Here is a 26,226-nt window from a genome sequence, read left to right on the forward strand (position 1 = left end):
ATGTCTGGCAGAAATCAGGTGCATGAAACATTTTTAACACAAAATTATATACGGAACAGCAAGTTGCAAGAAAAAAAAAGTGAAAATGTAAAGGGTAAAATTACGAAGAGAGATGTAAAAAATAACCAATAACTGAAAATTAGAATAGGGGGGTGGGGGGTTGGGGGGAGAACGAGGAAAATGAAAGGAATTAAGATTATGAGAAACTGACACTGGGAAGAAAGGAAACGTATGTAGAGAGTTTTCGAGACTGTAACTCGAAAACGAAAGGCGAGACAAGAAAAGGTAGAACTAACTAGTAAAGCGGAAAATAGTAGAGAGAACTGAGAAGAAACATGAAATGAGTAAGACTTGTGAAGGAGAACTTTTTTTAAGGAGAAGAATACAGTATGACCAAGTGACATTTTTAAAGAGAAAATTAAGAAGACAGAATTGTTGAGATGTATATCAAGACCAGTAATAAGAGAAAGAAAAAAGGTCGCAATATTCACCGAGACATCGAGAAACACAAGTTAGAAAAACGATGAAAATATTGAAAATGTAATTGATCACTTTCTCAGCCAGTTCGTCTGCGCCATTAATTGATTTTCTCCTTTATTTACATTTTCATTTCTCTTTATCTAGTATTACGACTGTCTTTTCCTCCCCTACAACGACCGATCGGTTCGTCCACTCCTTCAGCCGCAACATCTTTTTATCTGTAGTAATGGCTGAAGGGCGCGAACGTGGATCCAGATTATTAAACTGGATATGGTTTCGTCGGGTCAAAGTTTAGTGGGCGGGGTAAAGTAGTGGTAGAGGGCGGTCTTCGCGGGCGTTACGAGCAGGGTTGGTTGGTCGGTTAGGTGGCGGGGTTGCAAACAGAAGCAGGGAGAGAGAGAGGGAGAGGGAGAGGGAGAGGGAGAGGAAAGAGAGAGAGAGAGACAGAGAACGGGGAATGGGGAGTTTTGGGGGGGCGGGGGTGAGGGGGGGCGGGCGGGTGGGGGAGCGAGAGATACCAGGTCAAGGTTCTTTTAGCTGTTCAGTGGCGATGGAGCGCTGAGTTGTTCCCCGACAGTCCGTGCATTCACACACACACACACGATCCTTCTCTTCCTCTCACTGTACTCTCACTATCTCCTCCAACGCTGCTGGCGCCTCTGGAACGCAAAGTGGTGCAGTGCCTCCCTCGGCGTATTATGCCCTTTTCCCCTTTGTAACGGTCTGGTTTCGCTCGGCGGGGCTCCCGGGTCGTAATCTGGAGTAGTTGAGGTATTTCAAGAAGTTTCGTTTTTTTTTCTGAATAAGCTTAAGGCGATGGAGACTTTACTGGACGATGTAAAGTGTGAAAAGAGCCAGCGCTAGACTAACTTTTAAAGCCAGAAGACTTAACCAAGAAACAGAGAGAGTGAGAGAGAGAGCGGAAAAACTTGTTTTAAAAAAAAAAAAGACTAAGGAAAGGAGAAGGTGCTTTTCGCCTCCCGTGCATTCCTCCTTATAATGGTGTGATAAGTGTTTCCCCTTTTCTCGCAACAACTTGGCAATGTTGTCGCCAAGGTGCGGTGGTGAATTGACTAGAAGTTTCTCTCCAGTTGGTGACGTATTCGCTTCTTTAGACTTAACATTACCTCCTGAGTCCACGATGGCCGGAGAAAAGAATAGCTGATCTTGCAAGGAGAGTCTTCCTTCGCTGGATTACTTCCGCCGGAATTCTTTATTTTATAGGAAAATAAAGACATTTTTCGTTTTCATTTAACACTCCGGGGGATATGACAGCCGCAAAATAAACATTCCGTGTCCGACAGTTCACCGCCTATAAAACACTGGATTTTATGTTCTTAGAAAACTAAAGGGAAAACTGGAACCCACGACACCTGACCTGTTTTACGATTCGCTTTCCTGATACGAGGTAAGTTGCTGTTATCTTTTTTAAGTTTTCAACTCTATTATTTCAGTGAAGTCTCTCTTCGTTCATTGCTTTCAGGTGTTTACTCTTGTTCATATTAGTTCTTTCTATACAGGTTGTCACAGAAGATTACAGGGAAAATGTTCTGCAAAAAAACTATCTTTAAGTGAAGAATAACTGAGAAAAAGATCAAGAAAGGTCTTTAAAAAAATTAATAATAATAATAATAATAATAATAATAATAATAATAATAATAATACCCTTCCCAAAATGCAACTCAGTGAGGGAGAGTTGGGACCTATCACAAAGAACTTGTAAAGAAATCTGCAAATAGGACTGTCTACAGAGATCACTTTTCCTAAGCTTTCACCGAGATTTCATGAGCGTCCTGCCTCCGTCGATTTCTACTGACGTAATCTTAGGGCATCCAAGTTTCTTGGAACTTCAAGGGAAATTAAATTGAAACGTTATCTTAAACACAATAACCCAAGATCATCCACATCGGGCGATTCTGTGCCTGAACGCCCGTTTTCCATTCTCATAATAAGGTACATTATTTTATCGCCCATCTTTGTTCACAAAGGCAGCAACACGAAAGAATATCCTAGCTCAGGTTCATTCTTGAAGGCGCTGGCCTATTAGTTCCCTTCCTTAAGAACATTTTCCTTAATTACTCTTCGCTTTCTTTTTCTCTTCTTCTCTTTTGGTTAAACGTTAAGATGCATATGCCATTTTCTATTATTCTTAATTTTTCAAAAATATTTTTTCATTACAGTGCCCGTACGGTGATCAAAGCTAAGCTAAAAGACAAATAAGGCCTCTAACATCATAGAAAAGAACACATTTCTTGTTAAAAGTCTAATAACAATAATTCTTTCACGACAATAATGCGTCACGGGTGAAAGTGTGTGAAAAACACCAGTCCTTTGTCTCATTAAAGACACAAATGAATGGTATCCAGTGGACTCTTTGTTCGCGTTATAATGGCTCCTCTTTCAAAATCTTGATTTAAAAGACGATATTAGTTCTCTGAGAACAGCTTATTTGGGTTTTCATGATGGAACGGTCACAAGAGCGATTTTTAAGAAGGAACGCATCAAAAGAATCTTGAATTCTTCACTGAGGACTGAAGAGCTTCCTTTTAACAAGTCTTTTCTTCCAGACAGAATAGGCCTAACCGTTAATCTTTCTTAGTCTTTGAACTGTACAAATGAGAAAAGACTAAGAAAAGAAAGTGGGCTAATCTGCTCGTATAACCGAGACTCTAAAGGTTTCATATACGATCGTTCGGTTATTCCAACAAAAACTTCACCTGTACAGTAGCTATCAAAAAAAAAAAAAAAAAAAAAACTGTAAGAAATTGAGGCTGCTTCACTCAACCTTGATTATATTCCATTCCCGGAAATTTTCCAATAGGTCTCAACTGCAATAAAATAAGTATCACAATATTCTATACTAGAATCAGTCTTAAAATTCACGGTAAGATGATGCGTATATATGTTAGCGAGCCACATATACAAGTAACATATATCTTGAGGTGGAAATGTAGTAACAATTCATCAGAATGCACTGACCTGACATTATAGAACAAAGAGAAAACGGCCACAGAAAAAATGCCTTTGAATCATAATTGTAAACAGAGGATTTCACATTAAGCATTAGATTATGTCTATGCCACATATCCTCCCCTTAACATCGAACTTCAGGTATGTTATTTATGATTAAAGAATGAAAAGATATTTTTTGCTCTGAAGAGAAAACCCGACGATTGAGTTTTATTGAGAAAACCCGATGATTGAGTTTTATTGTGGGTCATTTTCTAATGGCAATTAGACAAAATATTACAGGATGTACACAGACAAACATTATCAATATATAAAGTATATTGAAAAACCATTCTTGTTCAGGATATTAAGTCTTCTAATAAATTTTTGGGGAAACGCAATTTTCGTCCTTTTCACTGCATCTAACATAAAAAAAAAATCGCAACAACAGAGTGACAGTCTTCACAACGACGATATGTGAAATTATAAAGAGACATACTACCATGATTAAGCATATTATGCACTTCTGGGTTTTACAGATTATTACACTATTAAGAACTATGTATGAAACTTTAACAATGTAATGCCATAAAGAATTTTTTAAAGATATGAAATTTTACCACCATAAGGATTTTCGTTGTAGAACGGAGAGAAGAATATTGTGCTTTAATTAAAACGTAAACATTAAAAAATTCAATGCCCCATGTGAGAATGCAATTGTATAATGAGAAAACCTCAAACATTTATAGTTCCACTGTGCTATGACATCTGAAAAAAACATAAATCATTTATAACCTTTTTGTTATTTTTCTATCATTCTAAACCTCACATTCCCTCTGAATTTATTATATATGAATTATCGATGCGTTAATAAGTCAAGTACTAGATAACTTTATTAAATACAAAAACAAAAAACAAAAAAACCACACACACACACACTCTCTCTCTCTCTCTTCAGACCACTCGTACCCAGGACTCAAGTCAGACTTGTTTACTAACTCAGCATAATTCAAACCTCAAGAAATAAAAACCTGATTAAGTAAATCACTGATGAATTCTTACTTTGATTAAATCCCTGAAGTACAACGTCTGACGAGATAACTGATTATTCATTCCGAGGAAATGGTTTTAAGTTGATCAGTTAATGTATTATTATTATTATTATTATTATTATTATTATTATTATTATTATTATTATTATTATTATTATTATTATTATTATTATGGATGATAAAAAAGTAATGCTGACTGCTCATATTCCAACAGGCATATCTGTCATTTAATAATGCTTCAGTTAACTTCGTTTTAATTGCAAACTCATCAATACCAAATGGCTTACGACTTCAAACGTATACTGGTAGAGTTTCCTTGGGAAAACAAAACACCACTTTGAACTGGAATTTTGTTTATTTTACAGCACCAAACATCGATTAGTTTAGAATAACACTTTATATAACACTTTTATCACAGCCTATGGCCTTTCTATTACATCATAAAGGGAATTGGAATTTATAGATAATTTTCTTTAAAAAAAATGCATTATTCATAAATCAACAGTTCTATAAAAACTGGTTTTCAGTTCATTCCTTTCACAATCGATGACACTGAAATTGATAATAAAACGCTTAATTTTCACTCAGCGTTTCGTTCATATAGCTTCCTTCAGTCATCCATCGGAAAATCGGTTTTCGCTATATTTCGAAATAAGCAATATTTCTAACTAAGGGTCATCTGAAAATGCCACCATCAACAAGGAAACTCTACACAAGATCTTTCAAAAACAAAAATGATGCCCTGTCGGCAACAAAGAAAACTAGCAGAGGTTGAGTTGAATATAGAATTTAGGCCAAAGTCCAAGCAGGGGACCTATGAGGTCATTCAGCGCTCAAATGGAAATTGACGGTAAAAGGTTTGAAAGGTGTAACAGAAGAAAAACCTCGCAGTGGCACTATAAATCAATTATTAGGAGAGGGTGGAGAGTAAGATGAAGAAAGAGAATATAAAAGGAGGTACAGTGAAGGGAACGAAAGTGGTTGCAGCTAGGGGCCGAAAGTGCAGCGCTTGAGGTCCATTGACGGCACTACCCCTCTAAGGGGAACTAGCAGAGGTGACCTGCGTACCCAAAATGCAGATGATTCACTTTTCAATCACAGGTAGCAATTTAATCAGTTTCCTATCCAGCCTAAATTAAATTGTTTTGATTCTTTACTTCAAAAACTCAGTTCTGAGTAAATCAATCAGTTCACTCAATTCCTGGGTAAAATATCAGTATAAATAATACCAGCCAACTAAAAGGCAAAACCACAGCAAGACCCAACTTCGGTGATTATGTAAGGTTTCGGTAGCAGAAAACTCTACTCATCCCTTGCTTTACTGGTTTACTGCATCTACTCAAGCCCCGAGAACTTTATATATATATATATATATATATATATATATATATATATATATATATATATATATATATATATATATATCTAGAGCTGACCAATCTGGTGTTGCCTGGGAAAACTAAATGACAACCAATAAACTCTCTCTCTCTCTCTCTCTCTCTCGTCTCTCTCTGATCTCTCTCTCCTCTCTGCTCTCTCTCACCATTTCTGTTATGATAGTTGGTTCAATTACATTGCCTAACATTTTTTATATATTATATTTCACAACTTGTCACCCATATTCCTATTGAGGATGAACTTGGACATGAAGGACATCAGGAGTGTCTGTGTTCATCCTAGCAACCTAAAAAACTATGGATTAGACACTAATGTCCATTATTTTTTACATTTTACTTTTCACCCCATCTCACCCCACTTCCTATCAGGGCTGAACTTTGACCTAGAGAGCATCAGGAGTGTCACTATTCATCTCAGCAACCTCAGAAGCTATGGATTAGACACTAATATCTGTAGTTTTCAGTTATTTTCAGATGTCACCACCTTTCCACCCACTCTTCCTATTGGGGCTAAACTTAGACTTAAGGGACATCAGGAGTATCACTATTTATCTCAGTAACCTTGTAACCATATATATTTTATATACAATATACATACATACTATATATATATATATATATATATATATATATATATATATATATATATATATATATATATACGCTTACACACATACACAAATAAATAGATTGGTAGATAAATTGGAAAAATATAGAGACAGAACTAGATATAAGAATAATCAAGCCAAAATAAAAAAAATTTTGAGACTAATCTGAAGTTATTCAGTTTCACACAGACAATTAAGTAAACATTGTCTATGGAGACAGAAAGTATTTACAAGCTTGAAAGGGAAATTTGAGGAAGCAATGGACGAAGTAAATTGCCAGAAATATTAGTGTTGGAATAAGGCCTGATAAGCATCACACAGTTTTCTAGAGAAGCAGCTAGAAATAATTATAATATAAGAGACATCTGAGTAGTATACAAAATATTTTCCTGCCAGATTTTGGCGGCATTATTGATAAAATATGACCCTTCTAAATGAAGTACATTGCGTATTTGCATGTTTAAATACTGACTTGATCAATTTATTTTCCTTAAAGATGACAAGATCCATATAAAAACACTTACTATATACTACGGAAATCCTAAAAATAAAATTTTTAAAAGATGGTTAAGCAAAAAATAAAGGACAAATTTTTCCATAACCAGCGTGCCAATTCAAAAACAAGTATCCATCAAATACCAAAACAAAGTATCAAAATAAGGAAGCAAAAGCACTTCTTACAGTGTGCTACTATACACTGAAAGGATGCGATGGCGTCAGCAGTAAAAAAAAACAGTAACCCTTGATAGGCGATCTCCTAGAGAAACTAGGTGAAACATTATGCAATTCTGATAGAACGACAGAGACATCAAACAAGGCGTTCAATTGCAGCCTGTAAAAGTATGAAATAAGGTAAATGGTCTCTAGGCTATTTCTCTGCAAATGAACATATATATATATATATAATATATATATATATATATATATATATATATATATATACATATACATATATACATACATATATGCATATATATATTTACATACATGTATATATATACATACATATTTGTATATAAAAACATATTTACAAAACCACACACACACATTTATAGGTGCGCATATATATATATATATATATATATATATATATATATATATATATATATATATATATTTGTAGATATAAACATATTTACAGAACCACATACACACACACACACACACACACACACACACATATATATATATATATATATATATATATATATATATATATATATGTTATCCCATCTCTCCTTAATTATTCACAGCGTGTCTAGAAGAAGTTTTAAAGAATTTAGATTGGGAAAATGTAGGAATTAACATTAATGGGGAATACCTAAACAACTTAAGATTTGCAGATGACATAGTTCTACTCAGTGAATCAGGGGAGGATTTGCAAAAGATGATAGAAGACTTGACTAGAGAAAGCAGAAATGTTGGACTGAAAAAGAATATGAGTAAAACTAAGATAATGTTCAATGAAAATGCAGAGACAACAAATAAGGGTTATTGCCGAACCTCTAGAGATTGTTAATGAATATACGTATTTAGGACAGATAGTAAGTGCTTCCCCAGGACACGAGACCGAAATTAAAAGAAGGATAAGCATGGGATGGAGAGCTTTTGGTAAACAAAATGAGATTATGAAAAGTACAATGCCATTTTCTCTAAAAGGAAAGGGTTTAATCAGATGGTCCTACCAGTATTAACTTATCCATCAGAAACTTGGAGCGTTACTAAAGCCTTAGAACAGAAGCTAGTTAGTTACAACTCAAAGAGCTATGGAAAGAATAATGATGGGAATAACACTAAGAGACAGAAAAAAGAGCAACATGGATACGAGAGCAAACTAAAGTAGAGGATATTCTAACAACAAGTAAGAAAAAGAAATGGACGTGGCCAGGACATATAATGAGAATGTCGGATAATAGATGGACGAAAAGAATAACAGAATGGGTCCCTAGAGATTGCAAGCGAAGGAAGGGAAGACGATGGATTGACGAACTAAGAAAATTTGCGGGTATAGAATGGCATAAAAAGGCCATAAACAAAAGAGAGTGGAAGGACATGTCTGAAGCCTTTGTCCTGCAGTAGACTAGCAACGGATGGACGGATTTATGTGTTTCTGAAATGACATGTACAAATGTACATGTAGCAATAGGTGAAACGAGAACAATTTAAAATAACAGATGCCATTATTCCCGAAAACGCTAAAAAGATTAGATGGGGCAAGGAATATTTTGAGTGGGAACAACTTACAACACAAAGTGCAGTTACACTCGTTAACCATGCTCAAATATGAAACTGTTGTCTATACAATGATATGATGGGTACAACAATCCAGTAAAGGCACAGGGGTAGGTAAAGGTTACATAGAAGAAGCCACTTCACAGAAAATGAGTGACTTTATCTGTGTGGGATACAGGAAGTGTGCAGAAATTAATCATTTTTCTGAACGAAGGTATTGTATTCATCCCATGTGTATTTTCCACCTCTTCAACAGCACTTTTTAACCATGAGTAAAGAATGCTTCTATCTTGTGTCAGTACACAGCTTTATCATGCCCTCGAAGTAAAAGGTTTGAAACCGAAAAGATTTGGCAACGTATCTCCATCACTACAATACCAACATACAGAGTTTTGGAGTTCTGTCTATCAGCATAAAACATTTTCATCCTTAAAACTTCCAAGCTTTGTATATTATTCCCCCATGTGGACTTCACCAAATGCCACAAGTCGAATTGTTGGACAAGAACTTCGAGTTCTATTGAATTACATATATCATTGATCGTGATATTAACAACCTCACTATGCATTCTATACAAGATAGTCCATACTTCTGACCATGCTGCATTCAGATCTTCCCAGCATAAACGATCCACTACTAGACATGCACCTATAATTTTGACTACTTGCTTTAATAAAGACAGTTTTCTATAACTTTTACTGATGGTGTGATTAAATTGTGGAATGGTCTTCCTATTCCTAGAGTTGAATTGTCTGAACTTAATAAGTTCAAACTTGTGGCAGATTTTTGTTGTTGATCTGGCTGACTTCAGTTTCATTTTATAATTTGTTAATTATCTTATTAAACCTGTAATTTACCTTTATTGTTAATATCTTTTTCACCTTACTTTGTTACCTCTCTTTCAGAGCCTACTCTTCATTTCTCAATGTCTTTCTTGTACTGAAGTGATTTTTCTATTTGGGCACTTTGGGTTGTAACATTCTGGTTTCTCTAAGGCTTCAGCTTAATAAATAATAATAATAATAACAACAACAACAACAACAACAACAACAACAACAACAACAACAATAATAATAATAATAATAATAATAATAATAATAATAATAATAATAATAATAATAATAATAATAATTGTAATTAACAATCCGATGGAAAATTCGTAAACTGACTCTGGTCATAACTGTACGAATAAGGGCGTGACTTCAAATACCATTTATCTTTGTGAACAAATTTAATCTAGTTAACTGGGATTTGAAAGTTGAAGACACTGATGTGCCACGCAAATTGTCATTCCGACAAGCTTTCATAAAGCGGTGTGATGATCTGTTTCAAGAGCACAGACAGAGGCATGACGTGCCACTCGAAGGGGAACAGCAATTTCTAAACTATGTTCGAGAAAAGGAAGATTGGAAACAGAGAGTATAGGATTTCAGTGGCACTCTGCGGCGCTCACCAATATTTCAGAAGTCTTAGCGTGATCCCATTTTTTTCCCTCAAATTATGAATTGCTAGAGCCAGAGGGAAAGAACATAAGATATTTAGGGAGCACTAAAGCTTCCATAGGGGGCTGCCGAAATTACGGGCCATAAATTACTCCAACCAGAAAAAAGTAGCAAACGCATACATCATAGTTATTCAAACAAATCTTTTACTTTAAATAGAACATGATAAATTAAGTTTCAAAAAAATTTATTAAATTTTGAAATAACTAATAGAATATAAACACTAAATTCTGGCAACTGAAGAGACACTAGTGATATTCAAATGTTTTAAGACTTGGATGTTACCATATAAAAACTTCTTTTCCAGTATATCCACTGAGAATTATAATGCTCAGAAACATTGAAAACTATATATATATATATATATATATATATATATATATATATATATATATATAATATGTATGTATGTATACATATGTATAATTGAATTTTATATATATATATATATATATATATATATATATATATATATATATATATATATATATATATATATTGGATATACGTCATACCACTTCCCCTAACAAAGGATGGGTCCACAGAAATAACACAATGTTTACTATCGCATACATAGTTTAAGTACTGAATTGTGGATAACATCCAAGTATAACGGCCCCCGCCCCCAAAACACATTCACCTAGGTTCTGCATGCACTTTTTGCTTATCCTGGATACTAAAGCAATCTTTCTCACCATCTTTCCCAGTTCTTTCTAAGTATTCCTCTTCTCACTCTCGCTAACCCTTTGGAATTAGCATATACTTTTTTTCACTATCTTATTACAGTCCATCCTCTCCACATGACCGAACCATCCCAAATTACTGATCCATCCTTTCACCTTTTTATCGCTTCTAGATCTCTCTACATATCTTACATAATCAATTCTTCTTAAACTGCATCACCTATGCAAAGGTTTATCTCAAAAGCTTCAAAGTTTTTCTTTCAATCACATTCAACATCCACGCTTCTCTGTCATGTTGGTACAACAACCCTTTCATATATTTCTACTATGGCCTCCATGGATAATTCTAGTCTTTTTTCAATCTCTTGCACATATCCTACTACTTTTTTTTCTGTTTCACCTACTCAGTGACTATTCTGTTCTCCCATCCTACCATCATACATACTATTGCATACTTTATTTTTCCATTTAAGATCACAACCAAGTGATCATATTAAATAATCATCCGTCCGTTCACTTACTTCTATACACTTTTATATATCAGCTGCTTCCATTCTTCCATAATCCATATCAACATTTGATAGGCCATCTTCTTGGTTTCTGTTTACCCTCAAAATCTTACTACAGCCATTTACTCTCAACTGACTCCTCTTGCACACATTTTCGGACTATCTAATTGGTTTCAGCAGCTTTCTCAACTCTGCCCAATCAGCAATACATCACCTGCAAACTTCAAACTATTCACGACTCAATTTCGCGTATCTCTCACCTCTAGTATCACTCCACTCTTTAAAATACTGAAAATGCACGGAGACATAACACATCTCTGTCACAATCCCACCTAATATCCATGATAAAAACTTTTAATCGTTCTCATTACCGTTCTTCTCTGTACCAAGCATTCTCAACACCTGAAGGATTAGTCTATTGATTCTATTAACGGGTTTTTCCAAGTTCTCGTTATGCCATACACGTGTAATCTTTCAATCTTCAAGCATAACTGTTTCATCAAAAAACTTCATTTATAAATCCTTTTCCTGTTTTAAGCCTACAATATTCTTCACCTCTCCGTTTTTCTGTCATCTGTTTTACTTTCGCAATCAAACTCCTACCAAACACCTTCATTGGTTACTTGCCAACTTTATGCTCCTATAATTCTTACTTTTTCGTTATACATACGAACTTGCATTACAGACCCTGGTCAGCATCTCACCCATGAATACTCATACCACATTATAGACATTCACGAAAACAGACATTATATAATACATACATACATACATACATATATAGTATGGAAATTTCTGACTCGTCACGTTACCGAATCCCAGTCTTTCGAGTGAGAGTCCAGGACATTTACAATTCGGACGCAAAGGTTATAAAAGAAGCTGAAACCTAAGTACCTGAAGTTTTCCAGGCAGTTGCCCAACGCCCAACATACCAGCAAATTTGACCCAACTTCCCGACCCATCAGTGAGCAAACTGCTAACAATTCATTCGTGTTAACCCTTTCGCCGTGAGATATGATAGAAATCAACACATGGTATGTTGGGCCCTTGGTAGGTAGTACTTTGGTTCCAACTTTGTTTATGACCTTTCCTTCCGAAATGCTAATGACCTGGACTCTCACTCGAAAGATCGGGGTTCGGTCCCATGGTGAGTCAGAGATATATTTCTGTGAAACACATTTCTATCATGTCTGCTTTCTCAAATATTCATGATCAAATTCTCTATTTCTGACGTCCTCACGGTTAGAGATGCCAATGTGATTTGAAGTTTTTTGTACTGCGCTCATAAAAATTACTTAGCAGATAATGGTTTCTCATGTCAAATACATTCTACATTTCTATTCAAATAAACCTAGAAATTGTATTACTACAAAAAGACTAATTTCTATTTTATTTTGCCCTTCCATAAACCTGAACATGAAACCAATACTACCTCAAATAAATGCGTAGGCCTTACTTGCTGGGGATTTGAGCAACATCTTTAAAAGAGGTGCGTTGCTCAGCCGTCATTTGTCTCAATTTATCTCCCATTCTGGTGCCACATCGTAAACCATCCGTAGCACCTGGCTCCTAGGGCTTTCAAGTACATGATTTGTAAGGAATCTCATTGTTTTTGTACGCACTTTGGTCGGAATTCTAATTCGGACTTCACCGGAGGACTCCAAGACCGGTCTTCGATATATTCAGTATATACTGGATATAGACAGAAGAATATATATTTTGATATATTACACACACACACACACACATACACACACACACACATATATAAATATATATATATATATATATATATATATATATATATATATATATATATATGTGTGTGTGTGTGTGTGTGTGTGTGTGTGTGTGTGTGTGTGCGCGCGTGTGTGTGTGTATGTGTGTGTATATAATGTGTATTAAATAAAATCACACAGAAACAAATATAGATACGAGCATATATATAATCTATGCATACGCATATAATAATAATAAGATATAAAAAACCATATACCATATCATGCATACATACATGAATATATATCTATATGCATATGTGCATAAGGCTATAAGTATGTTTACAAATTACGTCCGCATAATCATTACAGCTCCCAGATTGTAAAAAAAAATGTTGCATGGAGTCGATTTAGTCTATCTTTCAAGAAGCTGCCCTCTTACACTTTTATTGCACATTGAAATTTGTAAAAACTCAAAGGCAATGCAATAAAGGAGTTTTGCCTACGCATCATGGAAAGCGTTCCTTAATCTTAATTTTAAGTGAATTAACTAGCGCGTCTTGTTTCATCAAAGAACTGGATTTAGTGTGAAATATTAATGGTCAATGAACGTTGTTCGTATCGCAAAAACGAATAATACTCTTGAAAGGAATACTGAAAGGTCAATTCAAAATCAGTTTGTTAGATTTAGTTCAGATCCTCGCTGGAAGAGTCGGTTGCGTACTCGCCTACCGATCTGGTAGCCAGAGTTCCCTCCCAGCTGCAGCCAGCGTGGAATCAGAGGAATGTATTTCTGGTGATTAGAAATTCACCTCTCGATATAATGTAGGTCCCGTTTGCTGAGTAACCAAACGGTTCCTAGCAACGTTAATAAAATTCTAATTCTTCGGGTCAGCCCTAGGAGAGCTGCTAATCAGCTCAGTGGTCTGGTGAAGCTAAGATATACCTAACAAGCTACTGCTGTCCTGATGATGATGATAATGATAATAGCTACTACTGATGCTGATGACGATGATAATGATAAAAACAATATTAAAACTAATAGATAAGATACAGAAATTATCAGAACGTGAAGATGACTAAATATCTCCAGCATGAAATGGAGCAAACGGAAATGCCTTTGTCTTATTTTAGAGTTAGAAACTTTTGTTGAATAGAGACTTTAGAACGAATCCAACACTGAGGAGTATCGACTTTGAATTTATAACAAAAAAACTACATGGAAAAAATTTTTTCCCTATTCTTCTATGAATATTATGAGAAACAGTTCTTGGCATATTTCTGACTCTCTCTCTCTCTCTCTCTCTCTCTCTCTCTCTCTCTGTCTCCATGTAAATACGCGCACACAAACGTTAAGTTTCCCCTTCATGAAATTTATGTCAAAGGTAACAGCAGTACTGACCCAGAGCAATTTCAGTCTTTGAGACATTTTCAAAATGTATACTTTGCTCGTTGGTATATGCAAATAAAATTAAAATGACTGACTTCATGTTTCCATAGAACCACATATCGTTGATTTAAATATATGTATATATATATATATTATATATATATATATAATATATATAATATATTATATATAACATAAATAATATAATATATATATATATATATATAATTGTGTGAACGTACGTGTATAAATATTATCTTTTAAATCTTTCACTAAGCCTCAAGAGTCTGCAGCAACGAAAGGTTACGAATCAAGAATAGCGTGGAAGTCAATGAAACTATTTAACTATTTGAACAGCTGGTGGAGAATACAAGCTTTCATTATGGTTGGTAAACATGACAAGACACACTCCGGCTGCATCTTATTAGCTCCGGTTTTCATGGTTAATTATCAATTTATGTTGTATATATTAATTCTCATTCATTCAAGAGTATATTTTAATAGTTTTGATACATACAATGTCTGTAAGGAATGTTAGACGGATGTCTAACTGAACAGTCCCTCTAATTAAGTTATACCGGTGCTGTGCAGTAATAAAATTCGATAATGTCACTGTTTACAATATATATATATATATATATATATATAGATATTATATATATATATATATATATATATATATATATATATATATATATATATATATATATATAATATATATATATCATATATATACAATATATATATATAATATATATACATATATATAATATATATGTGTTATTTTATACATATAATTTATCTATTGATACTATTTATAACAGTAAATAATGAGTAATAATAATAATAATAATAATAATAATAATAATAATAATAATAATAATAATAATAATAATAATAATAATAATAATAATGTCTAAGAAAGCCAAACTTCAGCAATGGCACTCGACAGTGAAATAATGAACACGTACCATCGAGTGTTTGAATGTGTGAGTATCACATAAACACAATAAACATGCAATATGAAAAGGATACCACAAATGTGCGATTGGTCGTGAAGCCTTTCAACTACAGAAAAACCTTATATTTCACAATTGGGCAGATGGTTTTCATGACTTCAAGTTACGTCCTCGATCCTTTTCTACCAAAAATCTGATCGCTTCTAGGTCAAATGCAGACGTCTGCCAAGATTCATGAAAGTCTGATTATTTGGAAAAAAAAAGAAAATAAAAAAGCCATGCAACCATGGGTGAAAATATATCTTCCTTCCAACTTTAGTCACTGGAAGTAATACAGTAAGGGTCCTTGAGATTTGCCAGCCTCTCGTTTTCTATACGCGCCAATAATCCCACCCTAACTTTATGATAATAACCACTTCAAATTTTAACTCGGTACTCACCATGCATGTGCTAATACTTGGAGGGGCCGTACTTATTCTTCTTACACGCTGCAAGGCGACGCGACGGGCCATGGAAGAGATCAAACTTTAGCAGAGTTCGGCCTCGATCCCCTCTCACACAACACGTATATAGCCCATAAAAAGTTAATCTTAATCAGTTCATATTCTGCCTGGATAATTATTTGCACTTCATGAAAAACTAATTATCTTAAAAACTGGAATTTAAGTATAAGTCCATAGCTACTGGCGCCGTTTCTCTAACACCAGAACTAACAAGAGCTCCAGATTAAGAGAAAACACGTACTGTGAACTGTTAGACATTTGGATAATACGCCAACAGTCGTTTAATTCGATATTCCAGCGAGTAATTGTTTGATAATTTTTTTAGCTTTGAAATCGCTGATTCTCAGCACATGAGTTGTGGAGGAGGAGGAGGAGGAGGAGGAAGAGAAGGAGGAGGAGGAATCGAGAAACTCAGTTAAAGTTATATTACTGGGTCTGTTTCTTGCAAATTTCTCTCTTCATAAAAATTCCGATTGCAGTGGAGATTTATGGGGTCGTTCATTGCTAAATTTTCACTGCATCAAGTCTCGTAACAACTGATGCTGCCCCTGCTCGTGAGATCTATATATCACAGATCACGAGCGGAAGGTGTCCATCTCGTACTTGTTCCATGAAAAAATAGACATGAAAGAAAAATGGAAAGTGCTGAAGGATTAAGGTGGTAGGAGGGATTCCAATGACGGTGATATATCGAGGAAATCTGTATTTGTAACTTAATGAAGAGTATCTGCATCTCTTTTCTTGATGTGAATTTATCATCAAGGTAATGATCAGACAAGCAATATTCTGCGTGTGCGTATATATGAATGAATGCACTTGCACACACAGACACATTAATACATCATACATATATTATATATATATATATATATATATATATATATATATATATATATATATATATATATTACCTTTATAAATATTTATTTATTTAATTATTTATTTATGAATAGATACATCTGTCATCCAAATCACCTGTTCACGTAATAGATATGAATGCTAATGTAAAAAGCAAGCAAAAGGGAAATACTTCAAACAGGCAAGCAATGGTGGAATGCGTTTTGGCCCTCAAATGGTTTGAACTCACATTCGAGCTGCATACGAATTACAAGGGGACAGAATTACCAACCACGCAGAGTAAAAAAATATTCCTTTCTCCTACTTGCAATTCAGTGCCACGTGTTATGCCTACCTGTGTCGGCCTCCAGCACACTATTAGAAAAAAGCTCTCTTGCACGCTAGTTAGATAATGCTGAAAATCTCCATTTACATTCATATATATGAACGCTGATGTGAATGACAATCAAATCAAGAAATGCATTTTAGTTACATTAAAAATTTACAAGTACCACTCGAAAAAAAACTTATTTACAATGGAATAGCACTAACTTCCTTGTTGGAGAAATCTATATTTTTTTCATAGTTATCTGCCTCGTTCAAAGCAGCCGAGGACTGAAATTTATCTTTTTACTTCACTGCCTGCCACAATGACAAAGACACATGTAAGCATGAAGACTTTTCGTGGGACTGGCTCGAATGCTTAGTTTACCAACGAGTAAAGGGGATTTCAAATCATTGATGGTGTGTTCAATTGAAATGTACTTTACCTTTTATAACTTTATTATTAAACTGTACACTATGTAGTTAGGCAAATATAGTAGGCTGCAGGGAAAGTGTCGTAGGGCATGTAGCCAGTAACTGACAACCGGTAGGTTCTCAAGCACTGAAGCCACCTGAGGGTAACAGGATTATAATTCTGTTATTATCATGATTATTATTCAGGAGATGATCCCTATTCTTATGGAACAATGCCACGGGGGCCACTGACTTGAAATTCAAACTTCCAAAGATCATGGTGATCATTCGAAAGAAGCAACAGAAAGTAATACGAAATACATAAAGAGAACATCAGTTTTTATGTGTGTGTGTGTTTGTGTACACATGCATACATACACTCATACATACTCTGAATGTGAGACAAAATCAAGTATGTAAATTAGAGATCTTTAAATGAGGAGCAACAATAATTCTCCACTACGATTACAATTTTTTTCTTTCTAAACTCGATAAAGAGTGAAATTTCCTTAATTCATATTAAGGAAAGCTGACAGACTAGAAAATGATTGCACAGAAACGTTTCCTACGCTCTGACAAAACATCGAGGAACTTTATACCTATAAAAGCAAAAGAATTTCTGCCCAATCATTTTTTTTTAAGTTAGGAGATAGACTAGCCCTAATTTACACTGGAAAATCTATGAACAACAGGAAGCCAGTTATTCTCATAGACCCAATTACTTCCCATCTCTATCTATCACAATTTTGATACTATTCTTTATATTTGGAATAATCTTATAAGATTAAACCAATAATTAAGCGACCTTGAAGGGGGAAGTTTACTCTTGCAATAACATATTCTGCTAATTTTTTCTCGCAGAGTACTTGAACCAATCTTAATCACCTACTGGAATTATTTTTATTTCAGCTTGAAATTGTTGGACTATGGATTTAATAGTCTTTTAAATCAGGTTTTATGTTCACACACATGATACGTCCAATTTTCCTTAAAGTTATATTTTTCTCAACTTACGCATATTACATTAACTTACCAGAACTTGCAATTGTTTTTGTGACCCATTTTGGCCTATACTAAGGACGTGTACATGAACACTACACATTTTTCAAGTATCTTCTTTACAATTATTAGCTTTAATATCACACACGATTTTTGAATTGCTCAACTACTAAAGTTCCACAATATATCTGAGATTAGTAATAGTACTAAAAGGTTACCGTTCAATTTCCAGATGATATACAGTACAACCAATATGCACACGATTTTTACTGACACTCACGTGACCTATTTTTATTTAACTTTTGATTCTCTATCAGTAATGACTACTTACAAAACTATTTCGCGTTTTACCTTATATTGTATTAAACAATAATAGTAATTAATTCGCAATTCAATATATAATGAACTTCCATACACGTTGCATTTATTCATACATTAAATTCCACTCTTCGCACGGTCTCCCTCGCAGGGCTCCGTAAAACTCGGCCCGTATTTTCAAAATTGAAACCGAATTCCTCTCCAGAAAGGATTGGAAAGAAGCGTTACTTCGATTCGTTGAGTAATAGGTCAACCAGCCGTTATGATGCGGGTGAGCGGCATGTAAGCCAACAGCAATTTCTCCAAAAACTTTCACTTTACTTGAATTAAAAAGGGCTCTTCCGAGTTGTTTTCAATTTGTTTGTTTGTTTGTATGGTGTTTTTACGTTGCATGGCACCAGTGGTTATTCAGCAACGGGACCAACGCTGTTACGTGACTTCCGAACTTCCATCACCAGAAATACACATCTCTAACTCCTCAGTGGAATGCCCGAGAATGAAACTCGTGACCACCGAGGTGGTTGGCCAAGACCATACGTTCTTTTCTCCATTTTTTGAGCCGATCTTATGTTAGGTCAACCCAATAGAGGCACCTCGTGAAAACAAATTCAGAGTCAGGTTGATCATGAAAATAATATCAGCAAGATATTTGTTAGTTTGTATGTTTGTATGGTGTTTTTACGTTGCAAGGAGCCAGTGATATTCAGCAACGGAACCAACGGCTTTACGTGACTTCCGGACCACGTCGAGAGTGAACTTCTATCACCAGAAATACACATCTCTCACCCCTTAGTGGAACGCCCGAGAATCGAACTCGCGGCCAACGAGGTGGCACAATATATATATTATATATATATATATATATATATATATATATATATATATATTATATATATATATAGTAAATTGGGTTTTTATTTGGATAAGCGTTAATATGAGTTTACTGTTAAAACATTCATATCTGCGGATGCATATGATGGGGCCGAGTTTATTTTTAATACCCTCGAATCAATATGGCTCCATTAGAGACGAAAGAGAACTTGGTGGAGAAAGAGGGGTGATCTTGGAAAGAACATCAACTTCGAATATTGTTTCTCGGACTTTCCCTTTCTACAACGTGTGAGTCTTAATTTCCTATTCTTGGTCACCGAGTCCCTTCTCTCTCTCTCTCTCTCTCTCTCTCTCTCTCTCTCTCTCTCTCTCTCTCGGTTCGACAATGAACGACCTCTCCTTCCGTGAATCTTGAAAACATTTTGGTCCTTTTCTTGTTATTTCAGTCTTCATCACCGTTTTCTTGTTAAATACTTTCATACACATCTTTGATGTGGCCATTATGTCCATCATAACAGCTAAGAAAAGTCATTTTATCTGAATGGAGATAATTAGATACTCGTCGTCATCTCTTTCTCAACGTCTGTTTACTACTTTCTGAACCCCTGTGACTATAACACTTTCGTTAAAAACAACGCCTAAAATTCGCACCTCCACAGTTAATAGATAGATGTTCCGCCAGAGATCAGCTTCTCTCGATTCGTTTCCCGTGGCCGAGGGAGAATTAAGAATATCTCTTAAATCTCAATCAGGCTTCAAATGCTCTCCTTTTTATGGCCGGAATGGGACCGTGGAAGCCCCGGAAAAACTACACCACTGGCGCCCCCCCCGCGCCCCCCCCGCCCCCCCCCCCCTCCTCCCGGATTCGTCCTCTGACGAATGGTTGAATCTGACGATACGTTCTAATTTCCATGTGCTCTCTCTCTCTCTCTCTCTCTCTCTCTCTCTCTCTCTCTCAGCAGAAGTGAAAATATAAAGCGTAGCAAGAAATCTATGTACTGTAAGCGTGAATATATACAATATACAATATACATATATATACATTATATGCAATATGTATGTATGTATGTGTATGTGTGTATGTTGTGCGCGGCGCACTAGCGTTCATGCGCATGCAAAAATGTATGAATTGATTGCTATCCCTAAACCCAAAACCCTCAGTGAGAATCGCTCTCTAATTAAGGTGGGAAAATTTAAGCCGGCGGTTAAACTTCATGCTAATGACTAAGAAAAGTTTTCTAGGGCTGCTTCTTCGTTTTTCATCATCATCGTAATCCTAAATCTTGACTCTCGCTTCTCGAGGGATCCCGGCATCGTGGCCGAGGGGAAAAGGTCTAATGAAACCATTTAGATACCACTGCAAACAATATCCTCTGAAGGCAAAGTTAGTAACACAGCGTGAAATGATTTTGCATACTTAAAATGTTCTTTTCACCACGTAATTAGGCTCAAACACACACACACACACACACACACACACACACACACACACACACACATATATATATATATATATATATATAGTATATATATATATATATATATCTATATATATATATATATATATATATATACTCCGTCTAATTATATATTATCCTTTTGCCCCTACTCTGTTCGCTTACCTATGGAATTTTGGATATATTTTCAGTCCCATCTAATGAGGGTTAATAAGAAAGAATCTTTCACATATCCAGTACTGGTTCTCGTAAGTCTGAATTTAGTGAAGGACTGAAAAGGGTAAATCAAACAATGGGTTGGCTGAATAAGATTTAGAAATCAAATAGACTGAAACTGCTTGCGGTAATAACATCATACACAAGTCTAGTACGACCTACATTGCTGTACGGACAAGAATCGCGTTAAGACAATGAAACTCGATCCAGGGGATTGTAGATTGTATTGGTTTGAGGATAATGCCTTTGAAAAAATGTTAGGGGTCAGATGGATGGCAGAACTAAAGTTAGAAACCATAACATAAGGGAAATTACGAAGGTTCCATATGTCAATGTAGAGATGGCATGCAGATGTCCTTCGGACAATCGGCGTATTTATTTGTTATTTGTCGTCAATACTCTGACAAATTTCCACTTCTCTTCTCATTCAACAAAAAAGATAAGTGAATCAAATGCCTAAGCATACGTGCATATCATAAGATATCTTTCATTACAATTGGTATTTCCTGTACAATAACCAGGAATTTGCGAGTATATCTTCTGACATGTTTGTTCAAGGTATGCAGAATTCTTTTACGCATTCACATCTTCTACTATATGTAACTTTAGGCTGCTCATTTGTAATAAAAAACTAAAAACTAACTACTTCATACCCACAATGCAAGAATTTGTTATCCTCTAAATAAGTATAGAAACCTCTACTCGAGTTCGCTATCGGAAGAAAAATATGCAAATTCTTTTTTCCTTTACATATCAACCCACAAATGAGATTTATTTGAGCTCTCTCTCTCTCTCTCTCTCTCTCTCTCTCTCTCTCTCTCTCTCTCTCTCTCTCAACGCCACTAATTTTCAAGCTGAAAATACAAAGTTCCATTTGTGCTTAAGAACCTATCAAAGAGATGTCAGTCAACAGGATAAAGTATGGACAGTTTATTCTTGCAAACTTATCTGAATTGTCTGTCAATCTACAGAGATGAATTTAAGTTCATGGATCTTAATGTCATCAGATGAAAAAGAATAAAGAGAGATGAAACTTATAAAGGCATTGAGATAAGACAAAAACATATTCTCAGGATACTTTAACAAGATTTGAAAATCAAAACTGTAATCTAGATAACGGGTACTAAAATATTGAAGCGGCAAATTATTTTAGACAACGGAATAAATAAGAAAAAGGAAAAATAAACATGGAAATCTTACAAAGTACGATTCGGAATAAATGAAAACATCTGTAGAGAACAAATCACATACAGAATAAAGAAAAATCCAATTCTCTTCTACATCTAAAAGCCAGGCATCCTTTTAGAACTGACCTAGTCTTCAAAATCCCCTTCTCCCTTCTTACCACAGAAACGACTTTCCTTGGTGACAGAATAACCAGAAACCAAGAGGAAAAAATGGAAGGAATAAAGAACAATGAGGGAAAACAAGGGTGAGCGTCTCTGAACGAACGCCTTTTTCCTACATGAACGGCGGACGAGGTTTGTTGGGTGATAGGAGATCTCTACGAGATGACAGAGATAAAGAAACAGATGACGAGGTAACCATAACGTCCTATCTCCTACATCAAGGCTTTTATCTACCATCCTCATCTCACACTTCTGGCTATACCCTTCCTTCCCTCCCTCCCTCCCTCCTCCTTCCCTCACACTCTTACGCACTTCTACCCTCGCCCACTCCATCGACATATGCTCACCCCTGTTTTTCATTCCGGATTTCTCTCTCCTCTCTGCATCTCACCAACATGATTATTTTCAAAAATATTCATTACAACACTTCTCCTTTACCTCTAGAGACCTTTCCTTACATCTTCATCCATTTCCTCTTAGATATGAGGTGCAGTGTATAAACATCTTCTAATGCCTCTTCATCCATAGTTGTGAGTTGACGTTCACGGATCATTAAACATTCATAACACGCATTATTATTATTTCAACGCTTCACAAACACATAATCACACACAAACACACACACACTGCCCTTACTACAGTAGATTCACATCACCAGTGCATTTGATGTCTAGGCCCGTCCCTTACGACGCTCCTGATTGGCTGTTGATAACTCAATCACAGGGCTGGAAACTCTCAGTATCTCGAGAGAGTTCACATAGGTAAGATGTATGTTCCACCTCTTCTGAGGGATACTTTTGAAAGGCGTATCCCTCAGGAGAGGTGGAACGTACATCCTACCCATGTGAACTCTCGAGAGAGACTGAGAGGTTCCAGCCCTGTGATTGGCTTATCAACAGCCAATTAGGAGCGTCGTAAGGAACAATCCTACGAAATGACTCACTTCGCTGACAGGCTGAAAAACACAAGGCTTACTTCGTCATTCATCTCCCTTTCCTCTAGAGATAAACAGAGGCGCACTTGCCCACTGATTGCCAAATATATACGCTGAGAAATATATATATATATATATATATATATATATATATATATATATATATATATATATATATATATATACACACACACCACACACACACAGACCACTTCAGGCTTCCCTATTCCAAAACTTTCCATCCTGCCTTCGACCCCTCAAATAGAAAGAACCAAGTGTGACTTCATGTGGTATCCTTTTCTTTCATTTCATGCCATACGTTTTCAGTTCCCCGTCCAGATTCCTATAGAGACACTCGTCACTTTTAAATGCCGTTTCCCTCACAGCAATCTGCTTTAGTCTCTCTCTCTCTCTCTCTCTCTCTCTCTCTCTCTCTCTTCTCTCTCCACACATTCACATTCAGCAGCTGACAGGTTAGACTTATGAACGACTGTGCCAGTCACTAAAAAAAAGGTATCAAATGGAAGAACTACAAAATTAAGCAAACCCCAATCCTTCGTGATGATGAATAAGCAATGCTATAAACAATTATCATTATTAAAATGATGAGCACATTGGATATTCTAAATATCCACTACTTGAACATATCGTTCTGCCGAGTCAAAATATCGACCGGTGGGTTGGAAAGCAAATCATTCATCCATTTGGAGAGAATTCGCTGTGAGACACAAAACAAATACAATCAAAATGGCTTCAGGGAAAGAGGTCGTCCTTTGCCACTCTCAGGTGTCAGACAGCATTTTGCCCTGTCATCACTGCCTCATCTAAAGATTGTGGTCAAGAGATTCCCTAACTTTACATTTCTATTTTTTTATAAAATTCAACAGCTATATTTGATGCTTTCGAGAAATGGAATACATTTAATTACTTAAAAGTTTCACAAATAAAAGAAAAATGAATGACAAGCACTGTGGTCTACTATATACTAGTGATGACACAATAAGTTAAGAAACATTTATATAGGAATTGTATTAATTTTTATCCGTTATTGCCACCCACAAACATCAACGCGCTTATGTATAATTTTCTATAATGTTTTATCTCAAACGAAAACGAATTCTCAAAGCGAACGATCTGAGATCAAGATTTAGTGCACAGAAGCCCTGTAAGTTCATGATGTAAGCCTAAATACACAGGGGTGGCCTTGACAGAATCAAGTATAAGAAAATAATCCACGTGTAATGACAAACATTTTTCCGATGCCATGGATAGCCTTACAATGTATCCTAGAAAAAATTATCCACGCCATGCATAGTCAGGCCTTCCCACTTAATGAGCTGATTTGCGTCTATATTTACATCATTTCAATACATACGCTATAATGTACATATTCAACGTATGTATTTACATTATGCATGCACCTCGCATCCATTTAAACAGTCATCACCTCCACGCAGATAAGAAATAATTATTTTACTTCAACCTGCAAGAAAAAAATCACTCTCAGCCTAACGCCTGCACCTTCATATTCTTGAAAAGATTCCGCAGGTATATCAAGCAATGCTCATATGAGTAACAAACAACAGCTCATAGTAAAATAAGAATAAATCAAATAATAATTACATCAGAGGCCAAGCGCTAAGACCAATGAGGTCAGGAGGAAAGCCTCGTAGTTGTACTATGAATCAATAGCTAGGAGAGAGTGGAAAGTAAGGTGGCAGAAAATGATAGGAGGAGCAGTAAAAGGAATGAAAGAGATTTTGTAGCTAGGGGGAAAGGGACGCTGCAAAGAACCTCTAGTAATGCCTACAGTGCACCGCGTGAGGTACATTGACAGCCCTAACCCCCTACGGCAGAGAGAGAGAGAGAGAGAGAGTTGAAAAATAAATGGCCAATAAATCATAAGGACAGCGCAACTTAAAAGCAAGATTCATTTGAATTATTTACGAAAAAGGCCACAATTTCAAATGACCGAGCAGCAGACTGGATGCAAACCCAACAAAAACATAATGGGGATAAAAAAAACCTGAGAAATAATTAGCCTAAGCGAACACACAACACTGAATCTCTATAAGAGAAAGAAGCAAGCAAATAAATACAACTCCGCCTTCCCCCGAACAAAGTTTACGAAAGAGATCTGGGTCGTTTCTCTCCCCTTCTCACCGTCTTGTCAATCAGCTTACGGAGACGGAAATTAAAATATGAAACTCGGCTTGGTCCAACACAGAAAACGCAGGAGGGAGGACTCCACACCGTAAACAGTTTTGATTCGAGTTTGTTTGTCTGTTCGTCAGTCCGCCATCCTGTTTGCCTGCCTGAACTCTCTCAGTGCGTATGCTCGATCATTTCGCTTCGAGAAAAACATACACGAGTCCAGTGGCACACAAATAAACAAGACTTACTTGTGAATGACACAGAAACAGAAAATAACTTGTCAAAGCTGCATCTGTGCATAAACATCTGCAGAATTCATTTAACAACGTCAAATTTTGTTAAAACCTAATAATCATACACCTGCATACGCAGACATCTGTGCGTCTGATTTTTTATTACAAGCCTAAAGCT

General features: G+C 35.7%; 1 protein-coding gene across 2 annotated transcripts in view; it reads left to right on the forward strand.

The window, feature by feature from the left end:
- Positions 1-1,014: 1,014 nt before the first annotated feature.
- Positions 1,015-26,226, forward strand: part of LOC135198776 (innexin unc-9-like) — a 216,363-nt gene continuing 191,151 nt past the window's right edge. Inside the window, exon 1 of one of the 2 annotated variants that reach the window (XM_064226708.1) lies at positions 1,015-1,888. The gene's annotated coding sequence lies outside the window, so the exon portion shown is untranslated. The remainder of the gene's footprint in view (positions 1,889-26,226) is intronic. The other variant, XM_064226716.1, reaches the window with a different exon arrangement.

Source organism: Macrobrachium nipponense, chromosome 23 (assembly GCF_015104395.2).
Source record: "Macrobrachium nipponense isolate FS-2020 chromosome 23, ASM1510439v2, whole genome shotgun sequence".
NCBI lineage: Eukaryota > Metazoa > Arthropoda > Malacostraca > Decapoda > Palaemonidae > Macrobrachium > Macrobrachium nipponense.